This window comes from Panicum virgatum, chromosome 6K, assembly GCF_016808335.1.
Source record: "Panicum virgatum strain AP13 chromosome 6K, P.virgatum_v5, whole genome shotgun sequence".
Lineage (NCBI taxonomy): Eukaryota > Viridiplantae > Streptophyta > Magnoliopsida > Poales > Poaceae > Panicum > Panicum virgatum.
In genome coordinates this window covers 19,675,094-19,692,580 of record NC_053141.1, presented here as the reverse complement: position 1 = coordinate 19,692,580, position 17,487 = coordinate 19,675,094, and the positions used below count along the sequence as shown (strand labels likewise).

General features: G+C 49.9%; 1 long non-coding RNA gene across 1 annotated transcript; it reads left to right on the top strand.

Moving 5' to 3' along the window:
* Positions 1-15,118: 15,118 nt before the first annotated feature.
* Positions 15,119-15,700, top strand: LOC120639128. Its single transcript, XR_005661284.1, has 2 exons — positions 15,119-15,382; positions 15,506-15,700. It is a non-coding gene; the product is annotated as an uncharacterized LOC120639128 (long non-coding RNA).
* Positions 15,701-17,487: the final 1,787 nt, after the last annotated feature.

Here is a 17,487-nt window from a genome sequence, read left to right as displayed (position 1 = left end):
GGAAATTAATGTACCTGAATTGTGACATCAACTCACGACACTGCATCCATATCGGAAAAAGAGCCTCGCTCTCTCGTTTATATTCCTCCGTGAGCTGAGAAATCACCAGTTTCGAATCCCCAAATATTTCCACTGCTTCTGCACCAGCTTCCAGGAGTAATTCCATCCCCTTGCGAACGGCCTCATACTCTACTAAATTATTGGTGCATGGAGTAGTCATCCTGATGGAAAAAGAATAAGTCGCCCCACGAGGCGATACCAAAAGAATTCCTACGCCGCACCCATCCTCACAAGCCGATCCGTCAAAAAACATGGCCCAGGCACGTACAAAAAGTGCGGAGACATCAGTGTTGACCCTATCTGCAATGAGATCCACCAGTGCCTGTCCCTTGACTACCTTTGCACGTTGATATCGGATATCGAATTCTGACAACGCAAACATCCATTTTCCTAGTCGGCCTTTTAGAATAGGAGCCGACACATATGCTTGATGACATCCGACTTACATATGACGATCATTTCCGCCGAGAGCAAAATATGTCGAAGCTTTGTACATGTAAAGAATAAACAAAGTCAAAGCTTTTCAATTTCAGGATACCTGGTCTCGGTGTCCAACATGTGCCTGCTGAGGTAGAAGACAACCCTCTCTTGATCGTCATGCTTCTGAATCAGAACCGAGGCGATGGAAGTGTCACCCATGGACAGGTACACGTAGAAAGGCCTATCCTGTTCAGGCGGAACCAATACTGGAGGCTTCGACAAATATTTCTTGATTTCATCCAGAGCCTGCTGTTGTTCTGCCCCCCAGTGAAACTCATCCTCGGACTTGATCTTCACCAGACCCATGAACGGCTCGATACGCCCAGACAGATTGGAGATAAATCGTCTGACAAAGTTGATTTTGCCGATGATCTTCTGTAACTCCTTCTTCGTAGTAGGCGGCTTCATTGTCTTTACCGCTTCTTGACACTCCAAGCCGATCTCGATTTCTCGCTCATGTACCAGGAATCCTAAGAACTGACCGGCCGATACGCCAAAGGCACATTTCTTTGGGTTCATTTTGAGCCCAAACTTCCGAGTCTGCTCCAAAACCTTACGCAAATCTTCCAGATGTCTCCCAGCCGATGTGAACTTGACCACGACATCATCAATGTAGATTTCTACCAGCTTGCCGATGAGATCATGAAAAATGTAATTCATGGCGCGTTGATACGTTGCACTGGCATTTTTCAATCCAAAGGTCATAACCAAGTACTCGAACAAGCCGACCATGCCTGGTACTCTGAACGCGGTCTTGCTTATATCCTCTGGGGCCATGAAGATCTGGTTGTAGCCGGCATTACCATCCATAAAACTCAGCATTTTATGACCGGCAGCGGCGTTGATCAACGTTTCTGCCATGGGCATTGGATATTCGTCCATTGGCGTCGCTCTATTGATATCTTTGAAATCCACGCAGACTCTCCATCGGCCATCCTTCTTCTGTACAGGGACCACACTGGAGATCCATTCTGCATACCTACATGGCCTGATGAACCCTGCGTCCAACATCTTTTGCACCTCTTTCTTGACCTCCTCCAGGACTTCAGCCTTCATCTGCCTTGCTCGTTGTTGAAACGGTCGAAATCCTTTCTTAAGCGGGATCCGATGTTCGACGATGCTTCTATCCAGACCAGGCATTTCAGTATAATCCCATGTGAAACAATCCCGGTATTCCTTCAACAGTGCTATCATCGGCTCACGCAGGCTCGGGTCTAGCTTCTTGCTGATAAATATTGGTCGCGGCTTATCCCGGGACCGATATCAACTTCCTCCAAATCGTCAGCTGATGTAAACCCGTACCCCAACTTGTCGTCGCCTGTAAAATCGACTGTGGATGCAGGCGACTCATCATCATCTGTCACGTCGATAGCAAACACGGGGAGATGACAAAAGAAAATTTTCGGCCGACCGCACGGGCCGGCCGTCTCTATATTACCCTTCAAAACTGAATGCTCATTAACTAACCAACTGCCAGAGCAGGCTAAAGTCTGTCCACAATGTAACAGTTTCGACTCTAAACAAGAATTATCTATTTTTTGGGGCCGGTCGCTGGGACCGGCCTCTCTAAACCTACTAAGCTCCGTAGCGTGCCAGGATGTATTTATTCTGTGAGGCCAGTGGATAAGACCAGCCTCAATCCCATTGGACCAAAAACTGGTGCATCGTGGAAGGAACACAACAATTGGCATGAATCCAATCCCTCCCAAGCAGCACTGTGTACGTACTCCTACTGTTGACGATGAAGAACGAGGTTGGGATGGTCTTGCGGCCAACTGTCAACTCCACATTGAGGACGCCCTGTGCCTCCGATGGCTGGCTGTTGAAATCATTGAGCATCACGTTGGTCTTGATAAGATCAGCAGCAGAACGACCCAATCGGCGCAGTACTGAGTACGGCATTAGATTGACCGCGGCGCTAGTGTCGACCAACATCCTGTTCACAGGCTTGCCGTCGATGAGGCCCTTGAGATATAATCCCTTCAGGTGCTTGTAGCTTTTCTCCTTGGGCTTCTCGAAGATGATCGATTGTGGGCCAAGATCCAGCTACGCGACGGCCAATTCCTCCGGTTGGGGCTCCCGAAACTCCGACGGGAGCACAAACACCATATTCACATCAGTTGATGGCTTTTCATCGGCTCTTAGCTGCTTGGGGCGCCACTCCCTCCTTGGAGGGCGCCTTTCCACCCTTCGCGGGTGCCTGACTTGCTCCGCGAGATACGGACGCGCTTTCCTCAGCACGTCGAGGTACCTTGATTCTGCCTCCTCGAGATTGCGTAAGCGCTGCACTCTTCGCTTCTGTGAGCGGCTGAGCCCGTCAAGACACCATCGTGGACGATGATACTTATCTCCCCCTTATAGCTCAAGATCATCCCTGGATGGCCGCTTAATATGGTTGTCGTGACGTGCTTTGGGCCCCAAGCGCTGGAACACCGACGTCTCGCCTGGCTGGCGCCCCCGAGGCCTGCACTCCAAGCAATCATCGATAGTAGGCAATCGGCTCATGCCGGAATTCCAACAGTACTTGAAGAACGGGCAATGCCAGTGGTCGCGTATAGGCTGGCACCTCCCTAGCGTCCTCCCTGTACGGGCTCATACTCCTCCTTTTCCGATTCATATCGGCGGCGCAACTTGTACTGATACTGGTATTTTTCATGAAGCCGATTGGAAGCTGGGAGTTGATTGCAGATGTGACGCACTTGTTCTTCAGTAACATGTTGCTGCTCCGGCTCGTCTTCATCCTGGGGCCGTTTGCCAGAAGCGGCCTCTTTCCTCTGCTCGTCACGGCGGCGCATGGGTCCCGTCATGTTAATCTGGAACGGCAAGTTCTAGCCCTCAGGTCTAGAATCCGACAGCTCCACCACGTTAGCTTGTGGGAATGGTTGACTGTCCACCTTCATCGTGTGTTGGGCCAGAATTAATCGGCCTTGCTCGATAGCCGATTGGATCTGCCGACGCAGCTCCTTGCAGTCATTCGTGGCATGGGTGAACGAGTGGTGCCACTTGCAGTACAGCCTGCCCTACAGCTCTTGCGTCGTTGGCAGCTTGTGATTTTCTGGGAGCTTCAACTGCTTTTCCTTGAGTAGTAAGTCGAATATCTGCTCTGCCTTGGCCACGTCAAAGTCAAAGCCCTTCACAAGCCCCTTCTGTTTGACCCACTTGCACGGGACGGGGTTTGCCCCCTGGGTCCATTCTGCCATAGCCACTTCTTGTTCCCCGCCAGAATCATCGGAATCATCTGCTTCGGCCATGTTTACATGGCGCTTGAATTTTTCCTGGTACAGCTCCGGGTGATAGTGTTCATACGCTGTGAGCTTCTACACCATGTGTGCCAGAGAAGTGAATTCCAACTGAAAAGCCAGATCCTTGATCGGCTTAGCGAGCCCCAAAACTGCCAAATCGACTGCCTCCTTCTCTGTTATGCGCGATGAGTAGCATCGATTCTTAACTTCTCTGAAGCGCTGCACGTACTCTGACACACTTTCCCCTCGCTTCTGTTTGACTTGGGCGAGGTCAGCAATCCTGGCTTCAGCAGCCTCTGAATGATACTGGGTGTGGAACTGATCTTCCAGCTGGCTCCAAGTCCGGATCGAATCTGGGGGCAGTGACGTATACCACCCAAAGGCTGAAACCATGAGAGACTGGGAGAAGAAACAGAATCTTAGAGGATCTGACACTGAGATCATCCCGAGCTGCGTTAGTATCGGCTCACATGCTCGATAGAGCTGGCCCCTTCTGACCCGCTGAACTTGGTGAACTCCGGGAGCTGATACTTGGGTGGCAATGGGATCAAGTCGTAATCACTTGGATACAGCTTAGAATAGCCGAACACCTTTTTCTTGGGCAGGATGCCGAACTGGTCCCTTAATATTGCACTGACCTGCTCCACACTCAGAACTCCTGGGCTGAGCACTCAGCACTCGGCCCGGTAGCGTACTTCACTAGCCATGTCTGCTTCTCTGCATCTGTCCCTGAAGCTCCCTTATTCGCCAGCTGTCCCGCGCGCGTTGGGTTGATGTTATCAGGTATGTACACGCACGTGTAGCCGTGAGGGATCTCCTTAGGAGGCTCGCTCAGGAACTGGCCTTCTCCTGGGTCACCGCCGATCTTGTAGACGACGTAGATCGGCGAACCTTGCGGTCCTGGGGCCGTGAGCGAGTACGATACTGGTGGCCTAGAGTGGAGCAAGGCTTCTCCCCTGTGACTCCCCAGGATTGGTCCTGATGGGGAGTACTGGTTCTTGATCACCTCCTAGACGACGAGATGTGCCACACGCTCGAGCTCATTCACCAGGCTTTCTGAGTGCCGATGAAGCGTGTGAGCCACCATGTAGTTCATCTCCTGGCGCAGGGCTCTGGTGCGCTCCTCTGATGGTACGGACAAGTCAACGTTGTCTAGAGCGCCTTCGGGTGAGAACCCATTCCACCTGATGTCGTGGTTGCGGGTCCTCTCGAAAGAGCCGATGAGATCGGCTTCGAACTGAGCTTTGACCTTATCGTATTTCTGCTTGTGTTCTGGAGTCAGCTCTTCATATGTGACAGGTTTGGTGACCGGCGGAATCGGTGCTTGGTCCTGAGGTCCTGTCATCTCTGCGGCGGGCGTTGTTGCTGATGAGTGTCCCACCGGGTGTGCCAGAATGTGTTGTCGGTCAAAACCCACCAGCGAGTAGCGACAGGCAACACGAAGAGCCGGGAGGTCGCCGAGGCACTGGCAGGCACTACTCCCTCATCAACGGCCCGCAATCCTGGCACACGCCACGGCTTTCTAAGACGCAGGGCGTGCCACCTGACCTATACCCGATCAGGAAGGTGCGGACGTGCTTGCAACGATTTTCTTGCATACACAAACACGTGTAAACATTAGTCCGAGCCATGGTCGGCTCCCCGGGACGACTCTTGCATCGGCTTTAAACCGATCAAGTCCCGGTGTCAAATTGGATCTGCATATCCAAATGGTAATGGATAAAGCAAATAACTGCAAAAACTACTTCAATTAAATCTAGCTAATCTAATCCACGATGGTAAAAGCTTCACTGCTAGATCGGAACATCCTACACGTAGTTAGGCCTAACGAGCGTAAAAGATAACCGAACCTTGACCAGAAAAGAGGCCTAAGAACAAGCGAAAGCCGATTCCTGGATCAATCCCTATTAAGATCAAGGCAAAGCATCTAATATGTCGCCGGATCGCCCAACAAGTTTGCAAGGCCTAAACTAGCAGATATTACGCCAATTCTTAAGTATAAGAACAAACCATAACAGATTAGATCTACTGGATAAAAAAGAAGCAGAGTGTCATCTCTACGCGACTAATTCCATGCAACGAGAATTAGTATAAGATTAAAACATGATCGCATAGAGATGACATGATATTCGTAGATGATAAGCAACAAAAGCACGGTGAATGTACTAAAAATTATGCTACGAATATCAGGATAACTAGCACTACTCGCCATCAAAAATGCTTTAGTACGAGTAATATGGCGCTAATCGCAAGAAGCGATCAGGGCAACATGGCGCTAAATTGGATGAAACCCTAGAATTAGGGGTGGCGGTGCACCGAGAATTGTTGTTTGCAAAACGTGATGACGTTCTTTTTTTTTACAAATATCATAGGGTACATATTTATAGTCCGGAGACTTGGAAAATAATCTAAACTAACGTGTCCATATCGAACTCTATCTCTAACTCAAACTGAACTAAATCTAAAGATACATGGCCCACATGGCCCAAACGCTCACGCAGGAGCCGATTCGTAAGCCTCCTTTAATTTCTTCATTAAGCCCAACTCACTCGCGGCCCATTAATTAACCTATTAATTTATGGCGATAACAGCTGGGGCATCCCTTTTGTTTGTTTGAGTGCTTAGGGTTTGAATTCAAATTCGTTTGAATTCCTTAGGGTTGTGTTTGAGTTTGAAAAATAGAAAAAATAGAAAAGGAAAAAAAACCGCTCACGGGCCCTTTCTCCTCTTTCCCCTGGGCTCGGCCCATTCTTTTTTTTCTTCCCTTGCTCGGCCTGCCTACCCGTTTCCTGCAGCCCGCTTCCTTTCCTCCCCACGCCAGCCGCTCATCACGCGTCCGGCCCGTCCTTCTCCCTTCGGCCCAGTCTCTCCCGAATCCGCTCGGCCCGATCTGCTCGCTAGCCCGCTCGCGCCTCGCCAGCCTAGCAGCTCGCCCACGCCCGCCGCTGACAGTCAGGCCCTGCATGTCAGGGCCGCCCTCCCCGCAGTGACGTGAGCACAGAACAGAATCCGCCGAGATCCTCGCCGTGATCCGTTCCCGTTTGACCCGCACACCGAGGCTCGCCCCACTCTTCTTAACCGCAACCGCATCCCCCTGGACCTTCCCAAACCCGCAGCAGCCACCAAACCCTAGCCCAGTGCTGCCGCCACTGGAGCCGGAGTAGCAAAACCCCTACAACGCCGGGGTCTGGCCGCGCCTCTACTACTACAAGCCAACGCAGGAGCTCTGCCATGAGATCAGGAGCATCGCCGGCCACGTCTGCTTCCCTCTACCCTGTGCCACGCACAGGAATTCCTCGCCGGATCTCCACCGAGCCGCCACGCAACCAAGTATCTACTGCTGCGCTCCTCCTGCGTCAAATTCGACCACCGTAGGAGCTACACGGGGTGGTAAGGACCCTCGACAGCCCTTGTTTCCCCTTCTTTAGTGCTCCAGCGCCCCTGTGATCGCTCATCGGAGCGTGCTGGCCGCGCGCCACCGTGGCGTGACCGCTCTGTCCGCTAAAGCCCCGAATCGAACCCTTAGCTAGGTTCCTTGTGGCATGTGCGTACTTCCATTGAGGACCCGAGTCGGAATTTAGCCTAGTTGGCCGTTTTCGGCCAACGCCGGTGAGCTCGCAGCCGCTCGCCGCTGCCAGGGCTACCCTGCACCATTGCATGCTCTGCTAAGCCCTTGACCTGACTTTCTGGGGGCATGAATGTGTTCGCCAGGTCGTGTTCGATCACCCAGGCAAAACCCGAGCCAGAACCGAGCCTAGTTGGCCGATCCCAGCCAACACAGGCGACCCAGCGCCACGCCTCATCACGGTGAGCCATGACCGAACCCTGATCCACCGTTCTGAGTTCCCAGGTGGATTACCCATACCCCGCTCATTCTCCAAGACCAAACCTGGGCCCATAACCATGGCCGACAACGCGTGTAAGCATTTCTCCAACGAAGCCCCACCGCGGGAATGTGTCGCCGGCGACCCAGCGCCGCCGCCCGCGCCCCAATCCCTCCTGAGCCATCCGATCTGGCACGTGCGACCCAGATTAGATTTAGATCTCATCAAATCCTAGCCCTCAAATCCTGATCCAACGATCCAGATTAGAAGATACCCCTTCGGCCTGGCTATTTTGCGAAAGAGACCCTGAGTTTTCCTTGAATCAACCCGCAGTCCAGTGCAGTTCAAAAGTAATTCCAACTAGGCCCAGTTTCTAGCGCTTAGACCCCTGAGCTTTTTAGATTTTGAACCCGTAGTCCAGCCCGGTTGTTTTAGCGCTTTAGCCCTCGAATCTTTCTAGTTTTTACGTATAGGTCCCTGGTTTTTGCAGAAAACCCCTGGAAACTTAGTTTTTCTTGCAGAAAAACCCCTAGATCTTGTTTTATGCCTAGATTTCGCGTTCTAGCTCCGTTTTAGGCGTTCTTTATGTCCACGCGATCGTTGCAATGCGTAGAACAGTTATAGCTTAGTTTTGTATGCTATTTTGATGTATTGGTGTACTGTTTCTTAGTGTTTGCTCTTATTTGCATGTATGTTTATGTTGTTGCATTGTTTTTGGCCATGTGTTCGTGAGTAGACGTTGATCCTTCGGAGGAGTACCAGTACCAGGAGCAGCCACCGTCTTCAGAGCAGTTTGAGCAGTAGGAGAACTTTGAGGAAGGCAAGTATAACATGAACAACACCCATCACTTTTAATACAATTTCATACTGCATTTTAATACTGTATGCCAATAAGGATTTTCCTAGCCACTTTATATCCTTTATATATATCCCCTGGGTTGCATTTGGTTAGTTGTGCTAGGTGCCGCGCTATAACACACTTGGTCCTTTTTAATTAATTTGATTAATGGTATATGCAACTTAATTCTGGGAGTGGCCCTCTGTGATCTGTGCTTGAGTGGCTCACGTCTCGTTAAAAATTGGTTTTTCTAGAAACATGGTTTAGGGGGCTAGCACGGTGCTTAGTGCTTGGTTGGCCACTCTCCATAAGGACCGGTTCATAGAGCGACAACCTGGGACAACAGCGCTACCACAAGACTGGAATGGGATGGTATTGGCTTACTAATTAGGTCTTTTTGGTTTGGGGTAACTTACCTGCGGGGCGAAGGGTGGTAAGCTTCAATGGTACCTGCTCCTCCGGCTTGGTCTGTGCTCCGTGTCTTGTACCCCCATGAGGTGGGCCCCATCATCGCTGATCCAACTCTTCACGGTTACGCCTTACCAACGAGATTCTTTGTAACGGCCTCATAGTGTTTGATAGTCATCTCACCTAAGGAAGTGTGATGAACAACTAGTGTAACTCACGACTTGTGGGTAAAGATGTGCAACCTCTGCAGAGTGTAAAATGGTATACTAGCCGTGCTCACGGTCATGAGCGGCCCAGATCCTCCTTTTGATTAGTGGGGTTATCTTCCTTTGATTAGGGGGGTTCCCCGGGTGGTTTGGTTTGGTTCTCCGTAGTATCATAATTAATTCAGATTAATTACTATGTAACTGGGGTATGGTAACTCATCAACTTGTAGTAATTAGTTTTAATAGAATTTTGCCAAAACTTAAAAGCTAATGCAGTTGAGTCAGCCCACCTTAGAGCCTCATAGTTTGTGTTATACTTGTTGAGTACGAGTTGTGTACTCACACTTGCCTCCTCTACTTTTTCCTCTTTTTCTTTTTGGGATACTCCACTGCTGCTCAGTTCCTGCCGCCACGAGGGAGTTCATCCGGAGCTACCAGGAGTACGAGGACTTCTAGGCGTTAGTCTCCCAGTCGACGTCCCTGTGGCGCCCAGCTACCGAGAGTTTTCGTATATGTATTTACGCTTCCGCTGTATCAGACATTTTGTCATTCATGTAATAAATAACATTCGTACTCGCTTTATTATATCTTTTTATGTGATATGTGCTGTAACATATTGTTTATTCTATTGTATATACGTGTGACTTGATCCTGGCACGTATATGATTGCTCGGTTTATGTCCTTTTGTAAACCGGGTGTTACATTAAAGGAAGTGATTCAGAAGAATCGAGGTAACTTCCTATACCGTCTTTATTGTGGATTTCTCTTGCTTGGTCGCCTAGTTGTTGACGTTCTTGTTGTGTTATCAACAGATGGGACCGAGATCCATTAGAGGGAGCTACAGGAACTCAAGACGGCTGCTCAAACTGTAGTCGACTTGATTTATCCAGCCGAAGACTCCAGCAGCAACTTAATTGATCGACTGTAGAGGGCTCCCTAGAAGATTGCCGACTACTTGGCCAAAACTTCTAGGAATTATGTAGCACAAGCTCTTGGGCTTGTTAAGTCATATTGGCCTTTGGCGAAGATAGCCCTTCGCGGTGATGGAATGTGTGACAAATGTAACCATGACAAATTCATCAAGTATGTCGAAGAGGCTGAGCCTGTGGCCGGCCAAATTGTAAAGATGATAGAGCAGTAGGATGTACTGTATCTTCTCCTTGCCATGTAAATATGACATTTTTGATAGCGAGTTATCCAATTCTTTCAGGAAACCTTGCCTGAGCAATAAGGAATCGTGAAATGAATGTTTGGTATATCAACTCGTGTGGGTATTTTTAGAGATCTTGTCTCTAGTAGCCTAGACTACTCGATAAACTGTGTCATAATCTTTATGTGTAGCAAAGAAAGGTTGGTACTTGATGTAGCTGATGGAGTATTAACTCCTGAAGAGGTAGAGAACTTGTCTCTAGGGCCGCGGAGAACATGTCTCTTAGCCCCGACTACTCGATTGGCCGTGCCTTTGATTTTGACTTAACAAAGAAAGGTTGGTAGTCGAAGTAGCCGAAGGAGTAACAACTCCTGAAGAACGTAGAGAACTTGTCCCTAGGGCCGCAACGAGCATGTATCTTAGCCCCGATAACTCGATAGGTCGTGCCTTTGACTTTGACTTAACAAAGAAAGGTTGGTATTCGAGGTAGCCGATGTTGCCGAAGCTGACGGATGTTCTTGATCTGAATTCCACATTCTGATGAGGCAAACATTATGTTCCTTTATTAAATTTTAAATCAGGAGAAATCCCTATGGGTAGTACTTCCGTAGGTGTTCAATGTTCCCTGAGTTGGGCACTTCTAGTCCGTCGGGGTAGATGAGTCGATAGGAGCCCGGTCCTGTGACTTTGGTGACAATGAAGGGTCTTTCCCATCGTGAGTTGAGTTTATGCAGATCCGTTTCATCCTGAATTCTGTGGAGGAGTCACACATTGAAGGATCTTGTCTGGATGGTGCGATTGTGATAACGTCGCATGTTTTGAAGGTATCGGGTGGATCATAGTAATGCATTGAATCTCATCTCATCAAATGAGTCTAGTTCTAGTTGACGACTTCCATCGACTTCTGCTGAGTCATACATATCTAGATGAGGTGACTTCCACCTGATGTCTGTCGGCAGTACTGCTTCAGAGCCGTATACTAGGAAGAAAGGAGTTTTACTAGTAGCCTTGCTAGGTTGAGTGCGCAGCCCCCAGATTACCATAGGTAGCTCTGCAAGCCATTTGCCTCCCTTCTTGCTTGTAGAATCAAAGATCCTTTTCTTTAGTACATCAATTATCAGTCCGTTGATGCGTTCCACCTGACCATTGGCTCTCGGATGCGCGACTGATACAAATTTGACGTCAATGCAGGAGTTCTCTCAATAATCTTATAATTCTTGCGAAGTAAAGTTTGATCCCAGATCGGTTATAATGGTTTGGGGAATCCAAATCTGTGGATTATTTTACGGATGAACTCGACTGCGCGTTCTGACAAAATTTTGTGATTGTCTTGACTTCAATCCATTTAGTAAACTTGTCGACTGCCACCAATATGTGTGTAAAACCTCCTAGTGCTTTAGGAAGTGGTCTGATCATGTCTAGGCTCCAACAGGCGAACGGCCAAGACGGAGGTATGGTGATTAAATTGTGAGCAGGCAAGTGATTTTGTTTGGCGAAGTATTGGCATCCTTGACATCATTTGACGAGTGCTTCTGCATCTGATAATGTTGTCGGCCAATAAAATCCTGATCTAAAGACTTTACCGACCAAAGTGCGCGAAGCTGCGTGGTTTCCGCGTGCCTTCGTGAGCTTCTTGTAGAATCTCTTTTCCTACTTTTGCTGTGACACATTTCATGAGGGTGCCAGATACTGCGCCTTGTTTGTAGAGCTTATCATTAATGAGGACATAGTTTTTGCTACAATGCATGATGCGTATTGCTTCTGCGTCATTCTTGCTAATTCCCGGAGGAAGTACTGGATCCTTGATGTAGTCGATGAATGTATCACGCCAGTCGACTTCAATCATCATGACCTCTCGACTGGTTTCTTGAGGAGTTGAGTCTACTTCCATTGGAGTGGAAATGTTTATTGAAGGGTGATGTAGCTCATGAACAAAGATACCCGGAGGGACCTCTGCTCTGTCGGAACCAAGTTTTGATAGGACATCAGCTGCGACATTGTTGTCACGGATGACGTGGTGGATCTCTATTCCTGAAAACTTGTTTTCAAGCTTCCTGATTTCTGCGACGTAAGCATCCATGGTTTCTTTGTTGATATCCCACTTCTTGCTTACTTGTTGGACCACAAGGAGAGAGTCTCCGTAGATGAGTAGTCGGTTGATGCCGAGAGATATGGCCAGTCGAAGGCTATGTAGGAGGGCTTCGTATTCTGCTTCATTGTTGGATACCTTTGGGGTGATCAAGAGTACTCCTGCTCCTCCTCCACCCAATTTGAGCGAACCGTCGAAGTACATAGTCCAATGATCCGAGATAGATGCTGGAGCAAGTATTTGATTTTCTCTCCATTCAGCCAAGAAGTCGACTAGTGCTTGAGACTTGATTGTTGCTCGTGGCTTGAATTGCAGTTCGAGTGCTCCTAGTTCGACTGCCCATTTGGAGATGCGACCAGTCGCGTCTCGATTGTTTAAGATATCACCCAGTGGAAAGTCCATAATCACTGAGATCTTGTACTCATCGAAGTAATGCCGTAAATTCCTTGATGTGATCAATATTGCGTAGAGAAGTTTCTGAACCGGTGGGTATTGCACTTTTGATTCGGAGAGTACTTCACTGATGAAGTAAACAGGACATTGAACACTGTAAGCGTGCCCTTCTTCGCTGTGTCCTACCACAATTGTTGCGCTAACGACATGTGTGGTAGCCGCAATAAAAAGGAGTAACTCCTCTCCTGGCATTGGGGCCGTGAGGATAGGAGGTGACTGGAGGTGCTACTTGAGGTCTTCGAGCGCTTCGGCTGCTTCTTGAGACCATCGGAATTTGTCTTGCTTCTTAAGTAGCTTAAAGAAATGAAGTCCCCTTTCACCGAGCCTCGAGAGGAATCTGTTTACGGCGGTCATGCATCCAGTGAGTTTCTGGACATCTTTGATGGAGGCCGAGGCTTCCATATTCATAATGGCATTGATCTTCTCGAGATTTGCTTCAATTCATTTATGACTGACGATGAAGCCAGTAGTTTGCCGGATGGCACGCCGAAAACACACTTGGTCGGGTTCAGTTTCCACCTGAAACTTCGTAGACTGTTGAAGGTTTTTTCTAGGTCAGGAATAAAGGAACTGTATTCCTTTGTCTTTACGACCACATCATCGACGTAAGCTTCCACATTGCGATGAAGCTGATTGGTGAAGCATAGCTATATGGCACGGTGATATGTTGCTGCAGCATTCTTTAATCTGAAGGACATGGTCTTGTATGCATATGCCCTAAATGGAGTGATGAATGCTGTCTTGATTTGATCTTCTTCCTTAAGGGCTATTTGATGGTATCCCGAGTAGCAGTCAAGGAAGGATAGCAGAACGCAGCCGGCCGTCGAGTCGATGACCTGGTCGATGCGTGGAAGCCCAAAAGGATCTTTCGGACAGTGTTTATTGAGGTCTGTGTAGTCAACACACATCCTCTACTCGTTGTTGTTTTTCTTGAGGATGAGGACAGGATTCGCCAACCACTCGGGGTGATAGACTTCTTTGATGAATCTAGCCGTGAGTAGTTTGGCAATTTTCTTTTTGATGGCTTCTCTTTTCTCTGCTGAGAACCTTCGTAGGCATTGCTTCTTAGGAGTAGCAGTAGGGTTGACATTTAAGGAGTGCTCGATCAACTCCTTCGGGACACCGGGCATATCGGCTGGTTTCCAAGCGAATACGTCACGGTTAGCCCTAAGAAATTTGACGAGCGCGCTTTCCTATTTGTCAGTGAGCTCTGTTCCGATCAATGCCGTTTTTTACAGGGCACCTTCTTGCAACTGGATTGTCTTCACTCCAACATTGTCGGGTGGTTTCGGAGCAGAGCGGTTTGTTTTCTTTGTAGGGATTTCCATCCCTGACGCAGAGTACTGTTGGGCAGTTGCGAGTACTTCTCCTGCAGTGTCTAGTAGTCGATTTGTAGAAGCATAGGTGATAGCTTCTTTTTCACATTCGGGCGACTTCTGAAGGTCTCTGCGGAAAGTGAGGACCCCTATCTTTCCCGACATCTTAAGCAATAGGTAGACATAATGAGGAACTGCCATGAACTTAGCCAAAGCCGGCCATCCGAGTATGGTGTGATATGATGACTCGAAGTCTGCTACTTCGAATTTGATGAGCTCTGTTCGGTAATTATCTGGAGTACTAAAAGTGACTGGGAGTACCACAGTGCCAATTGGGAAGGAAGCGTTTCTTGGCACGATGCTGTAGAAAGGTGCTTTGCTTGGTTTCAATTTGTCAAAAATATCGAGTCCCATCTTCGTAATTGTACTCATAAAGATGAGATTCAGACCGCTGCCTCCATCAATAAGTACTCGAGTAAGTATGGATCCTGCCATCACTGGGTCTAAAACGAGTGGAAATTTTCCTGGCTCGGAGAAGCTGGTCCACTGGTCTTCCCTTGAGAAGGTAATTGGGACCTCACTGTGTCTGAGTGGTTTCTCAATGGCTGGTTCTATATTTAGTATTTCTCGCCAAACCAGTTTCTGACTTCTCTTGTTGAAGGAAGAATCTCCTCCATAGATCATATTGACCATGTTGGCGGGTTGCTGGAATCCCATGGTTCCATCTTTATCGTTGTCTTCATCATCCTTCTTAAGGATGATCACGGACGGAAAAAATATCGTTTCCGTCCGGCTGTATTTCTATATTTATCCCATATTTGCAGGTAAATGGAAACGGGACGGAAAATTCCGGAAACGGGACGGGAAATGGGTAAAGGGTAGCCGGAAATGGGACGAGATACGGGAGAGGGTCTATCCCGCCCGTTTTACCGGGATGGACCCGCATTCATCCCATTTTCAAACTATACGGGATGGGCTAGATAAATAAAACTACTAAATATTGATCCAGCCCAACACAGGCCCAAGAAACCAGCCCCCAGTCCCTAGCCGCCACACCCAGCCCCTCAATATCACAAGCGAGACCCATCAGACCCTGTCTCTGGCGGCCGCCGCCCACCAGCGCCGCCCGCTCGTCGCCCCTAGCGCCCGCTCGACGCCCCCGGTGCTCTACAAGCTTCCGGTGCCTTCGAGCTCCGGCCGCGCGCCCCCTTCCGGCGGTCCGGCCGTCCGGGCTCCACAGCCCTGCACGGCTGCGCCCCTGCAGAGGATCCGCCTTCTGTTTCTGTCAAGAGCAGCAGCAGAGGATCCGTTTCAGGTATGCACTAGACCACTAGTAGCTCTGTACATTTAATTTTAGTAGCAGATTAGCTTTATGGATATGCTCTGAATTCTTTTTCTTACTTGCGGTCTCATTATTGGTGATGTGATGATCCGTTAGACTCATGGTTGGTCTCTTTGTTGATTCTTTGATTGGATTAAAGAGAAAGACATGTGAAGGTGCTAGTGCTAGTAAGAATGCTGCTCGTGGTGTGCACATGTTGCTGGATTGTGGTTCGAATCATTGAATGTGTAAGGTGTCACGATATATGTATGTCTTGTAATGTGTCATCCCAGTGTAAGTTTCCAGTTTCTATTCTGTTCCTGTTGTATTCCGTTCGTATTTGTTCATTTCCGTATACCTGTATTGTCGGTACCTCTGGACTAGGGTAGCCTCTCTTGCTGAGTCTAGGCGAGAGCCTCATAGTTATTCTTGACTACACGCTGACGGCCTGAGCAGCCGAATCCCCGCGGTCCGAAGCCCTTCTCACCCGGTCAGCGGCCCCAGACCCATTCCTTGCTAGGGAAGGGTCCGGTGACGCCGCGTGTCCCAGAGAAGGGAGCACTCAGCCAAAACAGTCGGGGCCCCGGACCTCCCACGGGGTCCCGGACCCCATATACTATATGGACCCCTCAGCGGGGAGGGAACAGACACCCCACCTGGGGCAGGTCCGGAGCCACCACGTGTCCGCAGGCGAAGGCACATGCACGGCCGCAAAGCTTCCTCGGGAAGACTCGCCCACCTACCGCATTCAATACGGGAGATGTAAGTGCGCTCTGCCACAGCAGAGCCCGAGGCGACTTTTGCCAGGCTACACTGTTCATCGCGCGTTACTAAGGCACACAGTGCAGCCGCTGGCGCCGCCCACGCCACGCATGTCAGTCTGCTACGCCAGTTGCACATGATGGCTCGCCTTCGCCTATCATGACGCCTACGCAGTAGAGCCAACAGTCTACGTCGCAACCTACACTACCTCAACGGGCGCCTCGCCGACGGGACACGTGAATCCACTCCTTGGTCAGAGAGTCCACAGAGCGATGAAGCGTATCCGGGGTGAGATTCTCAACCACTGTAGCACCATTAATGCCTTCTGCGCAGTATACTATACATCCGCGTTGGACCCACCTGTCGGGCTCTCCACGCCTGTGTACGTGTCCCCTTGGGCTATAAAAGGGAGACGCACGTTAGAGAAAGCCCAGGCCAAAGAAATCCCGGCAGAGGCCAGTACCCAGCCTGGGCAGAGGATAGATTCATTCATATGCAAGAGCAATATAACTCACAGTGGATGTAGGGTATTTCGCTCCGGCGGCCCGAACCACTCTAAATCTTCGAGTGTTCTTGTGTTCTTGCTCCCAAGGTAGACTTGCCGAATCGCTTAGCACTTCTCCGAGTACTCAACCTCTGGGATTAGGCGGGTGCACTACGCCACCCGGCTGTGGGTCTCCACAAACCACAATATTTGGCGCTGTCCATGGGGAACGCGCAGGCGTAGGCCAGATCTCCGCTCACCTCTAGGCTTCTGAGGTTGAGCTTATCCTCTGCAACGACGATGAGAAGATGAAGAAGGGCATGGCGTCACCTACGCCGCATGCCCCGGCACCGAGGCGGCAGTGCCCTCGGTGCGGCGGCGCACGGCAGCGGCGCCTGCTGTGCGTCGCCACTACGACACCTCAGAGCCTGCGAGGTGGCGCGCAGCGGCAACCCCTGCTGTGCGTCACCCTACGAGACCCCAGCGTCAGCTCAAGGTTTTCTCTCAAGCAACCACCGGGGTTCCCTTGCGGCGGCATGGCGTCGGCTCAAGGTTTCCTCTCAAGATGGAACCTGGAGCCGAAGGCTGTGACTCAGGAAAGATGACGGTCGCCTTCTCCCTCGCCTGGCTCAAGCCTCTCTCGGTGCTGCTGCAGACAGGACTCGACCTCTACCACGAGGTGCGGGGGCCCTGTGTCAGCGCCGGGGGGAAGCCGGCGAACGACCGCTCTTCTCCACGCTCTGTTCTCGTCCAAACGAGCACCCGTTCTTCCGCTGCGCAAGGGTGTCATGCCGGCTTCAGCTCACTGTGAGCGGCCACCGGGCTGGCTTCCGACGGCAGCCGGCGACGGCTG